The 19,317-nt window shown below is 37.9% G+C and overlaps 1 non-coding gene across 1 annotated transcript; it reads right to left on the bottom strand.

Moving 5' to 3' along the window:
* Window positions 1–16,094: 16,094 nt before the first annotated feature.
* LOC121213369 (small nucleolar RNA R71) lies at window positions 16,095–16,201 on the bottom strand. The gene has a single exon (XR_005908751.1). It is a non-coding gene; the product is annotated as a small nucleolar RNA R71 (small nucleolar RNA).
* Window positions 16,202–19,317: the final 3,116 nt, after the last annotated feature.

The following is a 19,317-nucleotide window of genomic DNA, read 5'->3' as shown; positions in this document are numbered from 1 at the left end:
TAGGAGTGACACTACACACTTCATGCACTCTTCAGGTGTGCATGATAGCTCATCAAAGACCCTAATAGTATTCTCCAACCAAAACTCTGCTCTCTCAGGGTCATCATCTAAGTTTGCCTGAAATTTCTCGGCCCCGTGCTTTCTAATTCTATCCACTGGGGGTTTCTCTCTTCTAGTCATTTCTGCTCCTTGAGGATCTATATGAATAAGTTGAGGAATTGGGGGAGGTGGAGTATTCAGATTCGCACGAATAAACTCTGAATACCATGCATCCACCATGTGGAGGTAAGCTTCTTTAGCCTCTCCACCTTGACTCATTGTCACGAGCCCACTATCGACTGGCACAGTTGTAACACCCTGAATTTGGGCTTAGAAGTTTTGGGCCTTGAGCATGGGAGCGGTTGAAGGCAGCTTATAATATTTTGTTGTGCATGTAAATTTCGTTAATAAAGGCTTGTTTTAGTGGTTAAGTGTGCTGAGAAGTGTTAGAAAAGTCCTGGGTTCAAACCTGGACTCTAGTAAAAATTTTGGTTTAAGGTGAATCAAACCCTGGGTGTAGTAGGTAGGCCTTAAGAATATTGTTGGAGAAATTGTGCCACAAAAAGCCTTGTGGTCTAGTGGCAAAGTAGCGCCACATAAGAGGCAAGAAGGTGGCATCATAGAGTTGGTAAGGAGGTCCAAGGTTCGAAACTCATGGCAAGCAAAGAGCATTTATTTTGCTAACAGGGGGCCGCAAGAGTTGGTGTTGAATTTAAACTCTGATGATGGAAGGATCCCACATCGGGAAACTAACATAAGAGGGGACACGAAGCTGGCTTTAAATAGAGAGAACCATGAGGAGAGTAGAGGTACCTTTCTTGGCTGATCCCTTTCGCTTTATGGCGTGCTCGTTTGGGTTGGGCATCAACTAAGAGTGCTCGGAGCGTGGATTAACTCCAGTCTCCAATCAGGTGTGTATTTCTCACTACTCTAGCTGTAGGATGGATACTTTGGGCCGAAAGGGGCCATGTGGGCCCAATGGGCCTACGGGCCCAATTGGATAAGTTGTTTGATTGTGTAGTAAATATTGGACTAGGCTAGGTGAATCTCATATCTGTGGCTAGATTTGGACTAAAAGGGCTACATGAGTGTGTGGACCCATTTGGGCTGAGAAGGGCTTTAGGCCCATTCGTATTGTTATCCTGTTTAGAATACTTTAGTTTACCAAATTACTGAAATACCCCTCGTTGTAAAATTATCAAAGTACCCCCGGTTTATAAAGTTACTGAAATACCTTCGATTGTAAAATTACTGAAATACCCTCGATTTGTAAAATTACCAAAATACCATTGGTTTACAAAATTACCAAAATACCCCTGATTTGTGAAATTACCGAAATACCCTTGTAGGGTAGAATTATCGAAATACCCTTGTAGGTTAGAATTACTAAAATACCCCTATAGGGTAGAATTACCGAGATACCCTTGTGGGGTAAAATTACCATTTTGCCCTTAGGGTGTTAAATAACTGTTTTGCCCTTGTAGGCAAGTGACTGACTTGGATTGTGTGATTGACGGATTTGATTGTGAATATATGTTGGTGATATGAATGACTTGACTGTGATTGTTTGATTCAAATATGGGCATGACATTCTGCATACATGACATGTTGCATGGGTGGGGTTTTATATAAATGAAGGAAATGCGAAAAGGGCTTTGCCCCAGTTTACCAAAAAGGGATTTGCCCCAGTTATTAAAAGAGGCTAGGCCTCCAGTTATATAATAAAGCAGCTATGCTGCCAGTGGAGAGCTTGGTTGGGTAGGTTGAGTTATTCCCCACATGGAGAGCTTGGTTGGTATGGGTGGAGAGTAGCGGATGGTGGGTTGAGTAGTCTCCCCAAATGGGCTTGCATACATTCACTGGTATTTCATGTGATATTGAAATGGGCCTATGGGCCATACCGTTTACAGTAAAGGCTTCAGCCTAGTGATATGATTTATGGAAAGGCTTCGGCCAAGTAACTCTCAAACGAAAGGCTTCGGCCCATTATATGTCGAGACTGAATAGGGCTTTGGCCTATATTGTACTGATACCGTGTTATTCACTGTTTGTTTGTTATTGGGATTACACACTGAGTTTTCGTAAACTCACCCCGTTTATTAACCTTTCAGGTAATTTCCAGCCTTAGACGGATCGGAGCTGCGAGGGGCTCGGAGATGGCCACATTACTGTTTCTGTTTCTTTTAATTGCAATTAGATTTCATTTTGGGTTTTTTTATGTAATAAGGTCGTTGGTGGGTTTTAAGTTTTAATTTGGATTGTGATTTATTATACTAAACTGCTAGTCTAGGAAAACTCGAGATTTAAAAATGGCATGATTTTTTTAAGGAATACGAGCTTCCAACAACAAAGTTTTCAAAATGCTTCCGCGATTTTAAATGAGGTAATATACCAAAGGCAAACAAATTGGTAAATGTTTTGATGGGAACTGTGGTTTAATAATAAATTTAGATTCAGTAATGGATTTTCACCAAAAAGATCAAATTTGAAAAATGGTTTGATGTGACGCACTAGATTTGACCATAATGTCTAGGCCGGGTTTGGGGTGTTACAACAGTCCCTTCGGTGGGAGTCAGTGCATTACTTTCCACGTCATCCGACGTAGCCACGTTAGGATCCATTTACTATATATATAAAAACACAATTTATCTAGTCAGGAGTTGTCACACTATCAATATACAATTATGGAATGTATAGCTAGACTCGTACTAACGCTAGGTTAGTCCTAGAATCTACTAAACCATAGCTCAAATACCACTAAATCTAACACCCCATACCCGAGTTTGAGGTCGGGACTGGGCACGAGGCATTACCTGACTTAACCGCATGCATACAATCATTTTCAAGTTATGAAAACTAGGTCAAACTTAAAACTTTTCTCTTTCAATCTAAAAGTTCTTAATATGGGCTTATGAGGTCCAAATCAAGTTTTGGAAATAACCCGAGATTAATCCCAACATCTTTGAAAACTTTGAAAAATGCCACTTGAAGCAGGGCACACACCCGTGTGGAAGGGCAACACGCCCATGTGTCCATTATGACATGGCCGTGCTAAAGGCCCGTACGGTTTACACAGTCTAAGTACAAAGGGACACACTCATGTCCCAAGCCCGTGAGAATTAAATTTTAAATTCGAACCTACAAGGGTTTTCACACGGCCTGACACACGCCTGTGTCTTAGCCCGTGTCTAAAAACCTTGACATTCTGTTTCTGACATCAACAACAATTTAGGGGCACACGGCCAAGGCACACACCCCTGGCAAGAGGCCGGGTCCAACACACGGCTGAGACACACGGCCGTGTCTCTACCCATGTTTTTCCTACCATGCATACTGACTTGTAAATTCAAGATGCAGGGGACACACAGCCAAACAACATGCCCATGGGGCTAACCGTGTGTCACACACGGCCTAGACACACGGGTATGTGTCTACCCGTGTAGATGATATAAGGCTATCTACCAAGCCCCTTGCCACCCTGAAACACAATCTATCATACCTAAGTTTATCACAACATGATTACTCAACCAAGCAACCGTAACTGTCCTATATACATTTCATACATATACGACCATGCCAACAATTTTCACATTCATGAAAGACTTTCTTGCATTCATAAGATAACTTTCAATATTAGCCATTATTCATGGCCTTATACAAAATAAGTCAAGTACAAAATTAAGCCAACACATTTGGCCCCAAAACAATGTGACAACTTTAACAAAATCAAAGGATCCTATACATGCCATAATCAAAATAAAGGAACTAACTATACCAAGTGCTTCAAAATGATAGTCTGACTGGCTTCTCCGACGTAGGCGATGATTCATGAGCTACTTTGGCGGCACTATAAGAAAATGGGGTAAGCATAAAGCTTAGTAAGTTGCATGAAAATAAACATAAACTAATTATCATAGAACAATATGCTCATAACCTTTCATAGCTTGTTCATGAATACCATAAATGGATATAAGCACAACTTACTCATCACCATCCAATACAATTCATATGGCATATATTGAGCCCATTCTCATACATTTCAAATAGGTACCTGTACCACTCATTACATGGTCATAACTTTTCTCATTTCGATATAAATCATGAATCTTTCGTTGAACCATTTGGAATACTACCGAATATTCAATAGCCCTGAACATGGGTTAAAATGCTGACACCATGTCCCAGACATGGTTTACACTGTCTAGCACATTAAAGTCGATGCAGTGTCCCAGACTGGTCATACAGTGACTTTCATATATCGAGGCCAATGCATACTCAATAGCCCCGAACATGGGATAAAATGCCGACGCCATGTCCCAGACATGGTCTAACACTTGCTAGCACATTAAAGTCAATGCCGTGTCCCAGACAGGTCTTACACTGACTTTCATATATCGAGGTCGATGCCATGTCCCAAATAGGTCTTACACTGGCTCTCATCTATCGGTGTCGATGCCATGTCCTAGATAGGTCTTACACTGACACACAACAAGCTGACACCATGTCCCAGACAGGTCTTACACTAGCTTGTATATCCCGAGGCCAATGCATCTCCCAGACATGTCTTACACTAGCTTTCATCTCAATGCTGATACATGTCCCATACATGTCTTACACTGGCACTCATGATATGGCCGATGCATGTCCGAGACATGTCTTACACTGGCTCACATACCACCCAATGTCATGGTATGAATGTCCAAGTCTATTCCAAATGGTCAACTGGAAATCTTTACTACATTAATTTCTCAACATGCATTCTCACATTCACAATCATAACAATTTATGGAATATTAATTCAAACATACATCATAACAATATAGTTGCATTATTGACATACAACTTACCTCGGTATACAAAATGTGAACTATTTCGACTTAGTCCGTTAGCTTGGCTTTTCCCCGGTCTAGGCCTAGATTTTGTATTTCTTGATCTAAAATAATAAGAATTCACAAATTTAATCATTTTATCGATCTAGGTACTCAACCATTTATAATTGGGCAAAATGATCATTTAGCCCTTAAACCCGAAATTTGATTTTTATCATATTTTGTCATTAATCAAGCTTAGTCGAATACATTTTATACTAGGAGCAGCCCACAATTCTCGTTATTTGACACATTTATTACTTATTTTACAACTTATGCAAAATGGTCCTTAGTTAGGGTTTCCATGAAAACTACTTCACAAAAGTTGTTTATTTCACAACCATGATTCATTTTCTTCCATAAAATTTCAAAAAACAACATGAACACTCTCATGGCAAAACCCTAGACTTTTAACCATTTTGCAAAATAGTCCCCTCATTAGAAAGCTCATGCTACAAGGATTCTAAAAGTACAAAAATCATCAAAAAATACCATCAAAATCACTTACTTGTAAGGGTTAGAATTTGCTGAAATTTTCAAGCTTTCAAATCTCTATTTTCCTAGTGTTTTTCAGTGGAGAAGAAAATGAAAAAGGGATGATATCATCTTTCTTTTATTTTATTTTCTTTTTGGTCAAATAAGTCACCAAACTTCACCTAACATTTGACTATCTTAATTTCCTCGTCTCATGGTCGTCCAAGCACTATCCTAGGGTCTATTTTCACTTTAAATACCCCTACTTTATAATCCATGGCCATTTAATACTATTTTCTAGCAAACTACAACTTTTTCCTTTTATACGATTTAGTCATTTTTCGTAATTAAGCTCACAAACGCTAAAATTAATTCACCAAAATTTTCATGCACTGACATAATTATGCTATAACACCAAAATAATAATTAAAAAATTTCTATAACTTCAAATTTTTGGTCTCGAAACCACTATTTCGACTAAGCCCAAAATTGGGCTATTATAGGGTTGGTCTTCCTCTAACAGTTGTATTGCTTGATCTTTCATTATTTTATTTTTCTTTCTCATTTAACTCAGGATAATCCCAGATAAAGTGATCTTACAAGCCACATCTGAAACAAGCTCGATCATTCATTCTACATTCACCAGAATTTCATCTTCCGCATTGTTGACAATCAGGTCTATTGAACTTAGCATTACCAACACTCGCTATTGACGTAGCTTGGGCTTTAGAACTGGAGTGTTACTTCCCACGATCTCTATTTGGAATATCCCACCGAAGTATTCAAATGGTTATATCAATCTTGTGATTTCTTTTAGAGGATTGATATAGTTTATTCATCAATCTCTTTCTCGAATCCCTAGCCTCAAAATCAGCCTTTTTCTTTTCTTTGCCAAGTTCTTCGGCTTTACAGGCTCTGTCAACTAACACAATGAATTTTTTTAATTCTAGAATCCTAACAAGCAATCTCATATCCTTTTTCAACCCATCTTTGAATCTCTTGCACATAATGGCCTTAGTTGGATCATATTCCTGAGTATATTTACTAAGTCTCACGAACTCTCGCTCATACTCTGTCACAGATATACGGCCCTATTTTAACTCTAAAAACTATTTGTGTTTCTGATCAATGAACTGTTAACTGATATATTTCTTCTTGAACTCAGCTTGAAAGAATTCCAAGGTAACTATGCCTCACGGTACCACAGACACCAAAATATTCCACCATTGATATGTAGTGTACCTTAGAAGTGATACGACACATTTTAAACACTCTGCCGGTGTGCAAGGAAGTTCATCAAATGCTCTAATAGTGTTTTCAAGCCAAAACTCGGCTCTCTCAGGGTCGTCAACATTAGCTCTAAACTCTTTCGTGTTTTCTAATCTTATCAACTAGCGGCTTGTTCAATTGTAAAAACTCTATACCTTAAGGAGCTACGGGAATCGGTTGGGGATTAGGTGGGGGTGGAGGTTGTTGAGCAGCCGAATTTGTTCGAACATTCTTCGTAAACCATTCATTCATCCTCTAGAAGAAGGCTTCTTTAGCCTCTCCTCCTTATCTACCTGATACGAGTCTCGACTTTGACTGCGCTACTTCGTGAACTGAGGCAGGTGCATTACCTTCGACATCATCAGCTATAGCTCGATTGGGATCCATTTACTATACAAAAACACATTTTAAATTATCAAGAGTCATCATACTATCACAGGTTATATATGGCATGTATAGCTAGACTCTCAAAAAAGCTACGTTAGTCCTAGAATCGATGAAGTCGTAGTTCTGATACCAATAAATGTAACACTCATCACCCATATTCAATACCAGAATAGGGTTACGGAGCATTACCGAACATATTATACAATTACATATACATTTTCTCATACATTTTCAATTTCATGCAATTGTCAATCAACAACATTCATATCGTCCCTAATACGAGCCTACGAGGCCTAAAACATGCATTTGAGGTGGTTCGGGACTAAATCGATAACTTTGAAACCTTTCAGAACACTTAGAAAAATTTTTGAAAAATAATGGACACACACCCGTGTGGCCCTACCGTATGTCTTACACGGCCAATGACACGGGCCAAAGACATGCCCATGTCACAGGCCGTTTGGACATTCGAAATGGGATCATATGGCCATGTCCCAACCCGTGTCTGACCCCATGTAACTCTCTGACTTGGTTCATACGGCCAACAAACACGTTTGTGTGCCCTCAAAATGGCCACACAAGCCCGTGTGCCAGGCCGTGTGCTAGGCCATACCAAACTTGTAAGGTATGCTGACTTATGTCATACGACCAAGTCACATGCCCGTGTGTGAAGCTGTGTAGATCATACTGACTTGGTTCTAATTTCAACACCAGGGGACACACAGCCGTGTAACCTGACCATGTGTCACACACGGCTAAGGCACACGCCCGTGTCTCTGCTCATGTGGACAAAAATAGGCTATTTACCAAGCCATTTTGGCACCCAAATTTGTATGCACCTACACTAAACCAAAGAGCACCAAAACATAGCATATATATAGGCATTCAAACCAATTAAATCAAGCCTAAATCATGCCAACTTAATTCCATTATCCACAATGTACACAAGTCACAAAATAGGTCAATCTATTTGTACCAAATTCACATACACATTTCAACTAATTAAATAATCTCAAACATGCATCATTATGCTCAAATTTACAAGCATATATCTTCTCTAATATCAACCATTTGACAACCATAATACCTACTATCAGTAAGCATCACAATCCAACCTCAATCACATAACATAGGCCATATACACATATATATATTCAAAACCAAACTAACCAAATTAGGCCAACTCACATGGCTATATACAAAACTAGAAGCATTTAACATTTACAAGCCATTTCAAATGACCAAAATCATTATCAACTCATATAACGAAATGACCAAAGTTCCTATACATGCCATATATTCCAAAAACAGAGATTCAAAAGTACCAAAATGATAGCTCGATAGTGTGATGAAGTCTTCGACAATCCCTAAATCCGAGCTAGCTTTGAAATCACTAAAAACACGGTAAAATAAATAGAGTAAGTTGTATAGCTTAGTAAGTTCATATGATTAATAAGTATACTTGCCAACTTATTCACAACTTAAAGAACATAAGTAACTATAAGTAATACATTCAATGTAACAATTTGCACCTTTTCATATTTCTATGAATCATGTATAAATTCATCAACTTTCACTTACTTGCCAAACTCATCACGAGTACCTAAACTGATCCGTAACATTACTTACATCCTCGTACCATCATCCTTTCCCGTTGAAGCATTTGGAATAATATTGGATACTCAGGAATCTTGCATAGAAGTGCCACATACATAGTCAATGCTATCTCAAACTCATATCACATATATGCTCACTCTCGAGCTATCAATGGGCCTGCTCACACAAGCTGTCAGTCAAGACGTAGCTACACAGTGCTGCTCACACAAGTTGTCAAGTAATCGTAACTCACGCCGATATACTCAACCACTAGTAAGACGTATAGGACCAACACCCGGATCACATATTCACAATAACCTCTAATGACATGTCACTAGTATCCTATCTATTCATAAGGTTCAACCGGGATTCTCACTGTCTCAATGCTTTGTCGATAGATTCTGCAATGTCGTATTATCATAATTATAATATTTAAGTGTGATATCCCGAATTAGGGCCTAATTGGAATAGTGGTTTTGGGACCACAAATCTGAGATAGAAATAATTATTTTATGATTATTTTGAGGTCTATGATATGATTGCATGATTGTGTGAAAATTTTGTGAAGAAATTCTATGCATAAAGTGCTTAATTTGAAGTTAGGGACTAAATTGAATAAGTTACAAAACTTGCATTCTAGAAGTTTCTAGTATGAAATTGCTTTGAAATACTAATTAGGACATCTTAAATAGCAATTTGACCAATTTCTAAGTTTATGGACAAAAATTGGACATGGATGGAATTTTTGAAAGTTTAGTAAGGAAGGGCATTTTGGTCAGTTGAATATTAAACGAAATAAAATGGGAAAAATAACACAAAAATGATCATCTTCTCCTTAAGTTGCTGCCAAATTTTGCTCTCCACAATAGCTAGGGTTTCAACACTTTTAAGCCTTGATTGTAAGAGATTTCTATGCCCATTTTTAATGTTCTTTACATTTTTGAAATCCTCGTAGCTCGGTTTAACTATTTCTACCAATATTTTGAGCTAGGGTTTATATTTAAAATTTTACCCATGGATGATATGTATGAATTTTTATGTTTCTGGTAGAATATGAAGTTTGAGATTGTGTTAAACAACTTTTGCTAAGTGATTTTTCGTAAAAACGAGTAAAATGACATAATCGGTAAAAATACCTAATATTCATAAGTACATGTTAGAGTGTGAATTTGATGTTTCTATAGAAGGGAAAAATGATCAGCATGTCATAAAATATAAGAAAATAGGATGAGGTTTAATTTACGAGCCTTGGGGAAAAAGTGTAAATATGTGAAAGTTTAGGGGCAAAATGGTAATTTTATGAAAGTTCGTATTAAGGGCTGTTTTTATGAATGTGTGTATTAAATAAATTAATTTGGTAATATAGATCAAGAGAAAAGATATTCGAGTCGAGATCAAAGGAAAAATAAAGTTTACGAGGAATAGGCTGACTATTCTCATTTTGTATCGAGGTAAGTTCATATGTAAATATTGTAATATAATCGTTATTTTAAATTATTTAATGCTATTTATATGATATTATGATTGTTATCATGCAATTCTATGCTCTGTGGTCATTGTTGGACAACATGCAAAAATTTTATGAATTATGTGAAAAATGTGAAAGACTACCGAAGTATCGTCATTGGTATTCCAAGGAGAATGGAAAAGGAATATGAACAAGGAAAGTCTCGTTGAACCTTAGGAATAGATTCGGATATTTGGGCATCCAAACTCATTGAGTTGAGTCCGAGTTCACTTATGGATGCGAATGTCCGAACTCGTTGAGTTGAGTCCGAGTTCACTTATGGATGCGAACGCCCAAGCTCGTTGAGTTGAGTTCGAGTTCGCTTATGGGCGGGTTACATGGTAGCTTGGCTACATATGTGGCACTTATGTGCAAACTTTCCATGTATCCGAGTTATATTCCGATGTGTTCAACGGGTAAAATTCTAGTGAAATGGAAGAATACTCAAGATGCAAGTGACGTATTGGTAAGTGTTGTGGAATGGACACTTTGGACAGGTATGTACTTAGGCCCTCGGGTTGAGACTTGATACGACAACAATAATGTAGTAAGACGATGAATGATGAATAGAAATGTGATATATGTTTTGATGATATTATGCTAATGTTGGGTGGTATAATTGCTTTGTTAAGTTATTTGTTATTTGCATGTGAAATTACTAAGCATTTATGCTTACTCCCTCCCTTCTATTCCTTGTAGTTTTGACAAGCCAGTTTGGAGATCAGGACGGTCAGAGGCACGCTCACACTATCAACGGACCATCTCGGTATGGTGGCTTGCATATTTTGGGAATATGGCATGTATAGCATTATAATACTTTTGTGTATATAATCTTATGATATAGCTCATGTATGGCATGAATTGTACAAAAACTTACCATAAATTGTACAAAAACAATTAGGAGTTTTACCTTACATGTATGAAATACTTATTGAGCCTAGTTTTATTAGAAACAAACGGCATAGTCATTGAAACTCTATACATGGAGTTATCTGATTCGTAATACACAGGGGTCAGAGTAGCCGAACCCTGAAATAGGGAGACTTTAACTAATAAACTGTACTAATTGGCCCAACCAAAAATTCTAGAAAAAATTTAGTAAGTAGATATATGAGTCTATTTTCAGATAAAATTTACAGAATTGGATTTTGAGTTTCTTAACTCGAGATATGGATTTTTTAGAGATTGTGACGCAGTTAGCCAACTTGTTTGGAAATTCTAAAATAAATTGTTTGAGCTGTTTAATTAATGAATTAAGTCTGTTAACACCTCGTGCTCGACTTCGGCGACGGTCTCGGGTATGGGGGCGTTACATTAATTATATAACACATATAACATTTAGCTTATTAATCATGCAAACTTACCTCGGTTCACAAAAACGATGAAATAGGTTGATTAGTCGAGTACTTTGTTTTTCCCCCGATCTAGATCCAAATTTCCCTTTTCTTGATCTATATGTAATCAAATTTAGTTTATTAAATTATCATTCTATTCAATTTAATCCAAAAACACTCATTAAAACACATTTACACTTTTTCCCCAAGTATTTCACAACTTTTATATCTTAGTCCTTATTTCATAAAATCACAAATTCATGAAATTTAATACCAACCCAAGCTAGCTGAATTTTCCTAGTACACATATCAACCTATATTTTTCATTTATTTCACAAATTTCTCACAAACTTTTCACATTTCTCAATTCAATCCCTAATTTGCATTTTCACTGGAAATCACTTAACAAAACTTGTATAATTATCAACAAACATTCATAATCATATCTATCATCAATCATTAAAATACATGCTTATTTATCAATGGTAACATCCTAAACCTTTAAAAATTTTGCAAATTAGTCCCTGGGCTAGGTAGACCTAGTTGCAACGATCTCAAAAACATAGAAATCATTAAAAATGGGACAAAAATGAACTTACAATTAAGCTAGCAATGGACCGAAACTTTAAACCCTAGAAATGATTTTTTTTCTTCTCTTCAATTTCAGAAAAAGATGAAGAATGAAAGCATTTAATTTTTGTTTGTTTTATTATAATTAACTATACATACTAAATACCAAAAATAACCTTATTACTAATTCAAAATTTCAATAATGCCAAGCCATTAACATCCACTATCTAATTAATGGACTATTTACCACATAAGGACCTTTAATTTAATATTTCATAACTATTTGACATCTTTAGCTAATAGAACATCACTTTTGCACTTTACGCGATTTAGTCCTTTTTATCAAATTAAGCATTTAAACGATAAAATTTCTTAATGAAAATTTCACACAATCATATACTCATGCTGTAGACATTAAAATAATAAAAAAATTATTTCAACTTCAGATTTGTGGTTCTAAAACCATTATTTTGATTTTAACTAAAAACGAGCTATTACAGTGCCACTGTCAAGATACCTGGCAGGGTGAGCCACACCAGACGGGGTTGTTGATGCAATAGTTGCTAGCATGGAATGTACAGTAACTACAGACACACAAGCAACCTTGGACGGGCTAGACTAACCAATATCTAAATGGTGAGAGTGAGGCCCAAAATAAGAGCATTCAAACGACCCATGGTGAGTGTAACACATATAGGCTGATTCAGGCCTGCAACTCATATGAGAAACCAACCCACAAGATATGAGCCAATACACCCAGTACCAGAATTAAAGTTTGCATCTTCATCTTCATCATAGGTGGAATGGATGTAAATTGTGATCGGGTAGTATAATAGCAGCCGTTATATAGTGGAAGCGGCACCGTCCAAAACTGCTACTGTTGAAAATAGCGGTGTGAAGGGGAGCCACACTAATGAGGTGGATCACGGTCACAATTTAACGACTAACGACCAATTACGGTAATAACGGGCTGCTATTTTCATTATTTTTCTGCTATTCCTGTTGCTATCTATTTTTTACTTTATTATTAGTTATTAGATGTGTGAATTTTAAAAAAAATTCACGACCGCGATACCTGCAGTGACCGCAATAGCATTCATTATATCCGCAATCGTGATAAATGCAATGCGACCAAAAATGCGGCTGCAACAGCAATTTAAATCCTTGATAGGTGGAATCGTACCTGTAAAAGCACCGGCAGGTGACGTGATTAATTTTGACACATATTTGACATTGCGGTCACGTTCTGCTTCCAAATCGATCCCATCCACGACCGCGAAAAGACCCAGCCGTTCAATGTAATGTATTGTTGATGCAACAATCAGCAAAAGAGAAACTTGCCATTTACTATTTTGCCAATGCGACAGACTCCATTGTTGACTGATAAACTGTAATTTATACATATTTTTACCCCATGTTCAATGTATTTTATGGATGACTTCCCATTAGAATTGGTGAATCCGATGCTTCTAATGCTTTAATTTCATGTTTTATACTTAGGAGAGCATAGGAGAATGAAAGGAACGAGAAATGGGCCAAAAACGGAGAAAATGGGCCAAAGTATGAAATCAATATGGCCTGAACCTCCTCACACGGGCAGACCACATGGCTGTGTCAATTTGGCAGCCTCGAGCACGGCCTGAAGTAATCGTACACGGGCGTGTCACACAGGCGTGTCCCTACCGAGCCCAAGTTGAGTCCAATTCGGAAAATGCTAATTTTGAGGGCTCTTAGGCATTCCAAAGCCTATAAATACACCCTAGAGGAGGAAGAAAGAGGAACACACAGGGAGAGAGTAGGAAATTACTCCAAACAAGCCGATTGATCCATCTCAGAAGCCGGATTCATCATCAAGACTGAATATCTCTCCTCAATTTCCCCTTCAGGAGTTTTGGGCTTTCTTTATGTTTTGTATTCTTGATAAACGCCAAATGATACATGTTTTTACCCCAAATACTTAGCATATTTATGGATGTTTACTACTAGATTTGTGGATTTTGGTGCTTTTAATACGGTTATTTCATGTTTTGTACCTAAGAGAGCACCAAGAGTTAAATGAAGCCATAAACGAGCTAAAAAAGGGACAAAACGAACCAAATCGAGAAGACCCACATGGCCTAAACCTTGCCACACGAATAGCTCAGACACCCGTGCCTTTCGAGGGTGTCGACCAAGGTTTACACGACTCACACGGCCTAGCCATTGAGCCCACACGGTCGTGGAAATTTAACGGATCGCCCACGGCTTGGCAACCACGTCACACGGTCGTGGTACACGGGCGTGTCCCTTTTTCAAGAAGTTGTATTCGACACGGAAAAAAGATACTTAGGGGGAAGAAAGCCAATTAAAAGCCTATATAAACACCCTAAGTATGACCTAGAAAGGGGGCTCTCCAAAACTTTTCTGAAACACAGAACCGTACGCTAAGAATTACTTGAAGGAAGCCAGATGATCCATCTCAAAAGCCGGAGCTACTCCAAGACTAAAGATCTCTCTTAGAATTCCTTCAGGGGTTTTAGAGTTTTCTTTATGTTTTGTTATTTTCATACTTTTGAGATGTACTCTTATTTTATTATGAACTAAACCCCTTAGATACCTAAAGGGGATAAACCTATGATGGATCTTGTTATTATTATCTGAACTGTATGATAAATACTTGTTTTGTTCTTAATTATGTGTTCTTAATGCTTGAGTTAATATTTCAGGTATTAATTCATGATTTGATGTGCTTATGCAGAGGAGGAATAGACCCTGCCTAAGAGTAGATTTGGCATAATTAAGCGGAGTTGATCGAACGCCTAGAAATAGGGTTACCAGATTTTGCCGGATTAGGGTGAAACCTAATAAGGAGATCCATAGATCGAGTTAATGCAACCCTAGGGTGTTAATTAGAGAAAAGTCTCGGTTATTCAATCTAGGGATTAGATGTTATTAGTCTTGAATAGGGATAATAACTTAACTTAGGGATCTCTACGGAACAAGTCAAGTGAATAAATCTTCCGGTTCAGAGTCAGATAACAAGTGAAATCTAGGTGGATTCCTCCTTAGGTGTCGTCTTTATTAATTGCTTCTCTTCAAGTCTTTTTCCAAATTCTCTCTTCGGTTTAATTAAATTAGATAATTAGTTTAAATAATTAGTTTAATAAACAAACCCTTTTATTCTTAGGCTAGATAATAAAAAGATAGTTATTACTAGTATTTTTGGTTCCCTTGGGTACGATATCCCGATCTTGCCATTACTATACTATTGTTCGATAGGTGCGCTTGCCTTTTTGCCGTGATAATAGTTAGTCTAGGTTTGATCTTCATTATAAACATTTATTACTTGTTACGAATCACTACGATCAAGTTTTTGGCACCGTTGCCGGGGATATGAAATATTAGGAACACTAAATTTTTATTACTTTAGCCATTTATTTTTCTTGCAAATTTTATTTTATTTTATTATTTATTAATTTACTTTTCTCTTTCTCTTGGCAGGTTTTTATAGTTTATGACTAAAAGAAACTCGTCAGAACCCTTACTTTTTGACGAAGAAATCAATCGAACAGTTCGTCGAAATCAAAGAGAAATAAGGCATAGTTTACGATACACAAAAAACAAACAAGAAGACAATACTCAACCTCCAACCGACGAGATGGTTAGCTGCCTCCTGCAATTACAGCTAATCAAAATCCTGTTCCACGTACTATGTATAACTATACTAAACCCTCTTTAACAGGAACTGAATCTAGTATAGTTCAACCTGCTATTGCTGCAAATAATTTCGAACTAAAACCTAACACAATTTAGATGATACAGCAGTTTGTTCAGTTTGATGGTTTGTAGGATGAAGACCCCAACGCTCACTTAGCAAATTTCCTAGAATTTTGTGAGACATTCAAAATCAATGGTGTTTCTGATGATGCCATTCGTCTTCGGTTATTTCCCTTTTCACTGAGAAATAAAGCTAAACAGTGGTTGAATTCGTTACCACGAGGTTCTATCACTACTTAGGAACAAATGACCGAGAAATTTTTACTAAAATATTTTTCGCCGGCTAAAACGGCTAAATTATGTAATGATATCTCTTCTTTTGTGCAGATGGATTTAGAAACACTTTACGATGCATGGGAGAGATACAAAGACTTACTGCAAAGGTGCCCTCACCATGGGTTACCGCTTTGGCTGCAAGTTCAAACATTCCACAATGGCCTGAATCCTTCGACAAGACAAATGATTAACGCAGCTGTTGGCGGAACCATCAACAATAAAACACCGGAAGATGCCTATGAATTTATAGAGGAGATGTCACTGAATAACTATCGGTGGCAAGTTATGAGGACAAAGCCAACAAAAACAGCTGGCGTTTATAACATCAATTCAGTCACCACGCTCTCTAATCAGGTAGAAGTTCTCAATAAAAAGATTGATAGTTTTCTTGGTTCTACGCAGGTACATCCAGTAATGAGGTGTGACTCAAGCGGAGGAGGTGTGCATACAGAATATCAATCCTTCAATCCCACAACCGAAGAGGAACAAGTCAACTATATGGGTAATAGTAACTTTAGATCTTAAAATAACCCATACAGTAATACTTATAATGCAGGTTGGAGGAACCACCCAAATTTTTCCTGGGGTGGTCAAGGAAATCAAAAGCCACAAAATCTTTAAGGTTTTCAACAGCCACCTTATCAACAAGAGAAGAAACCAAACCTTGAAGAGATGCTTTCTAAATTCATTTCGGTGTCAGAAACCCGTTTTCAAATACCGAGACTGCACTTAAGAATCAACAAGCATCGATCCAAGGACTCGAAACTTAGATAGGCCAGCTGCCCAAACTAATCTCCGAACGTCCACAAGGTAGCCTACCAAGTAATACTGAACCTAATCCGAGAGAACACCTCAATGCAATTAGCACTCAAAATAAGGAAGGATTTGTTGCACCTGAGCCAGAATTATAGTAAGACAACATGATGAACAAAGGTCAAGAAGAGGTAAATAATGATGATCCTAAACAGTTAAGTACGAATCATGAACCTCGTGCCCTATATCCTAAAGCGATGACGAAAGACAGAACAGAAGAACAATTCGGTAAGTTTGTCAAACTCTTAAAGAAATTACATATTAACTTACCCTTTATTGAAGTTCTTTCGTAGATGCCCAATTCAACAAAATTTTTAAAGGAACTTCTGAGCAATAAAAGGAAATTGGACGCTACATCGCATGTGGAACTCAATGCAATCTACTCAGCTATTCTAAAGAACGAGCTACTTAACAAATTAAAAGATCCAAGGAGTTTTACAATTCCTTGTTTAATTGGTAGTTTATCTGTGAATAATACTTTAGTTGATCTAGGGGCAAGTATAAATGTTATGCTGTATAAAATGTTTAAACGACTAGGTCTCGGTAAACCCAAACAGATTAGGATAAGCATACAATTGGCTGACAAAACAGTTAGATTTCCTAAGGGTATTATTGAAGATGTTCTTGTTAAAATAGATAAATTTATTTACCCAGTAGACTTTGTCGTCTTAGATATGGATGAGGATAACGAGGTACCTTTAACTTTAGGACGACCATTTTTAGCAACTGCGAGAACCATTATTAATGTAGGCATAGGGGAGCTAACACTTCGTGCAGGTGACCACGTAGTAACACTCCAAGCACGCGACTCAGTCAAAACCCCTAAGACTTAGGATAATGCTACAAAAACTGTCGATGATAAAACTAATATTCAATCGTCCTTGCAGAAACCTCCTTGAACAAAGATAACAGAGACAGTGCGCTACTATCATGAAGAGAACAAAGACGCCCATGAAGAATGAAGACTAAGGTTAGAGGAGCTAAACGAATGGCGAGAACACAAACCGAGAACACATGATAAATCGAAACTACGCAAAAACAAGCCCGATACCTCTCCTAATCAACTTACGGTTGGCGATAAAATCTTACTAGATGCCGTTGATCTTCACATTGTCACTACCACACCGAATGAGGAAATCCCTCTTACGGTACTTAGTATTTTTCCATTCGGTACGGTGGAGGTGAGTCATCGCAAGTTCGTTACTTTTAAGGTAAATAACACCCATTTAAAACCTTATTTTAAAACTGACAACAGGAATGAGGAGTATGAACTCCTCAACCCACTATGATCATTCAACAGAGAGGTAAGCCAAGCTTAGACTATAAATAAGCGCTTCTCGGGAGGCAACCAGAGCACTAACATATTTTGATTTCTTTATTTATTTTTTAATACTTTGAATCATTAACTTAATCTTTGAATTGCACAGTTTTCAAGCATACACGGCCAGGAACACAGGCGTGCCTAAAGTCGTTGCCAAATAGGGGAAGAGATACGGCCGTGCCAGACGACCGTGTTGAAGTAGGACATGATTTCCCCAAAACGTGAGGTGCGATAAATCCCCACGGCCGTGCAACATGGCCGTGGGTGAACTTGATAGGAAGAACACGGGCGTGGGATAGAAAACCATAGGCGTGCCAGGGACAAGGCTCGATTCTGTTTCTTTGACACAGGCATACGACATGCCCGTGCCATTCAGCCTGTACAACAATACATGGGTGTGGCACCATACCACACGGGCGCGAGAGAAGCGACCAACGCGAGGCACGGCCGTGCGACATGGCCATGTGCCACACATGCCCAAGGCGTGTGATAGTAGCCGAGCACGACCACATTTGAAAAAATTCAAAAGACACGGGCTACTCTCACAGCACACGGGTGTGGCCCTAGGTCGTGTGCCCCTCCCCTATATAAACAAACCACTGTTCATCTTCGTCCTCCTTTCAAAACCCTAGCTAAAATCCACCATCCTCCAACCCCTACTCCCTATTCTGCCCACCATTCCCTAGATTCTCACTTCCCCAACCCCCGAACCACCCTCAAAGTCACTCCACTTGCATTCCTCATTTTCCCCTCCATATACCCTCTATTTTCCCACCACACGGTTTCCTCTCCGCGTCACATGCCCATGCTTACCACCACACACCCATGCACCGCCTTACAACAGCCCTTGGTTCACTTTCTTAACCTTGTTTTTCCAATTTGTGTTGTTACATTAGTATTTGTCATGCTTTACATAGATATTGTTACTATTACAAATATGTTTTAGACAAGTTAAGAATTTGCTTTATAATTTTCTATTTTTGACTTATTTAAAACACTAAATAGCATATATTAGTTTTTGGGCCTATTGCTTAATTACTGATGTATCTTGGATTCTATCAATGATTATATATTTTCAGGTACATTATGTCGTCATCACGGGGCAAG

This window comes from Gossypium hirsutum, chromosome A13 (assembly GCF_007990345.1).
Source record: "Gossypium hirsutum isolate 1008001.06 chromosome A13, Gossypium_hirsutum_v2.1, whole genome shotgun sequence".
NCBI lineage: Eukaryota > Viridiplantae > Streptophyta > Magnoliopsida > Malvales > Malvaceae > Gossypium > Gossypium hirsutum.
The sequence above is the reverse complement of the archived record's forward strand: the minus strand, read 5'-3'. Positions and strand labels throughout refer to the sequence as shown.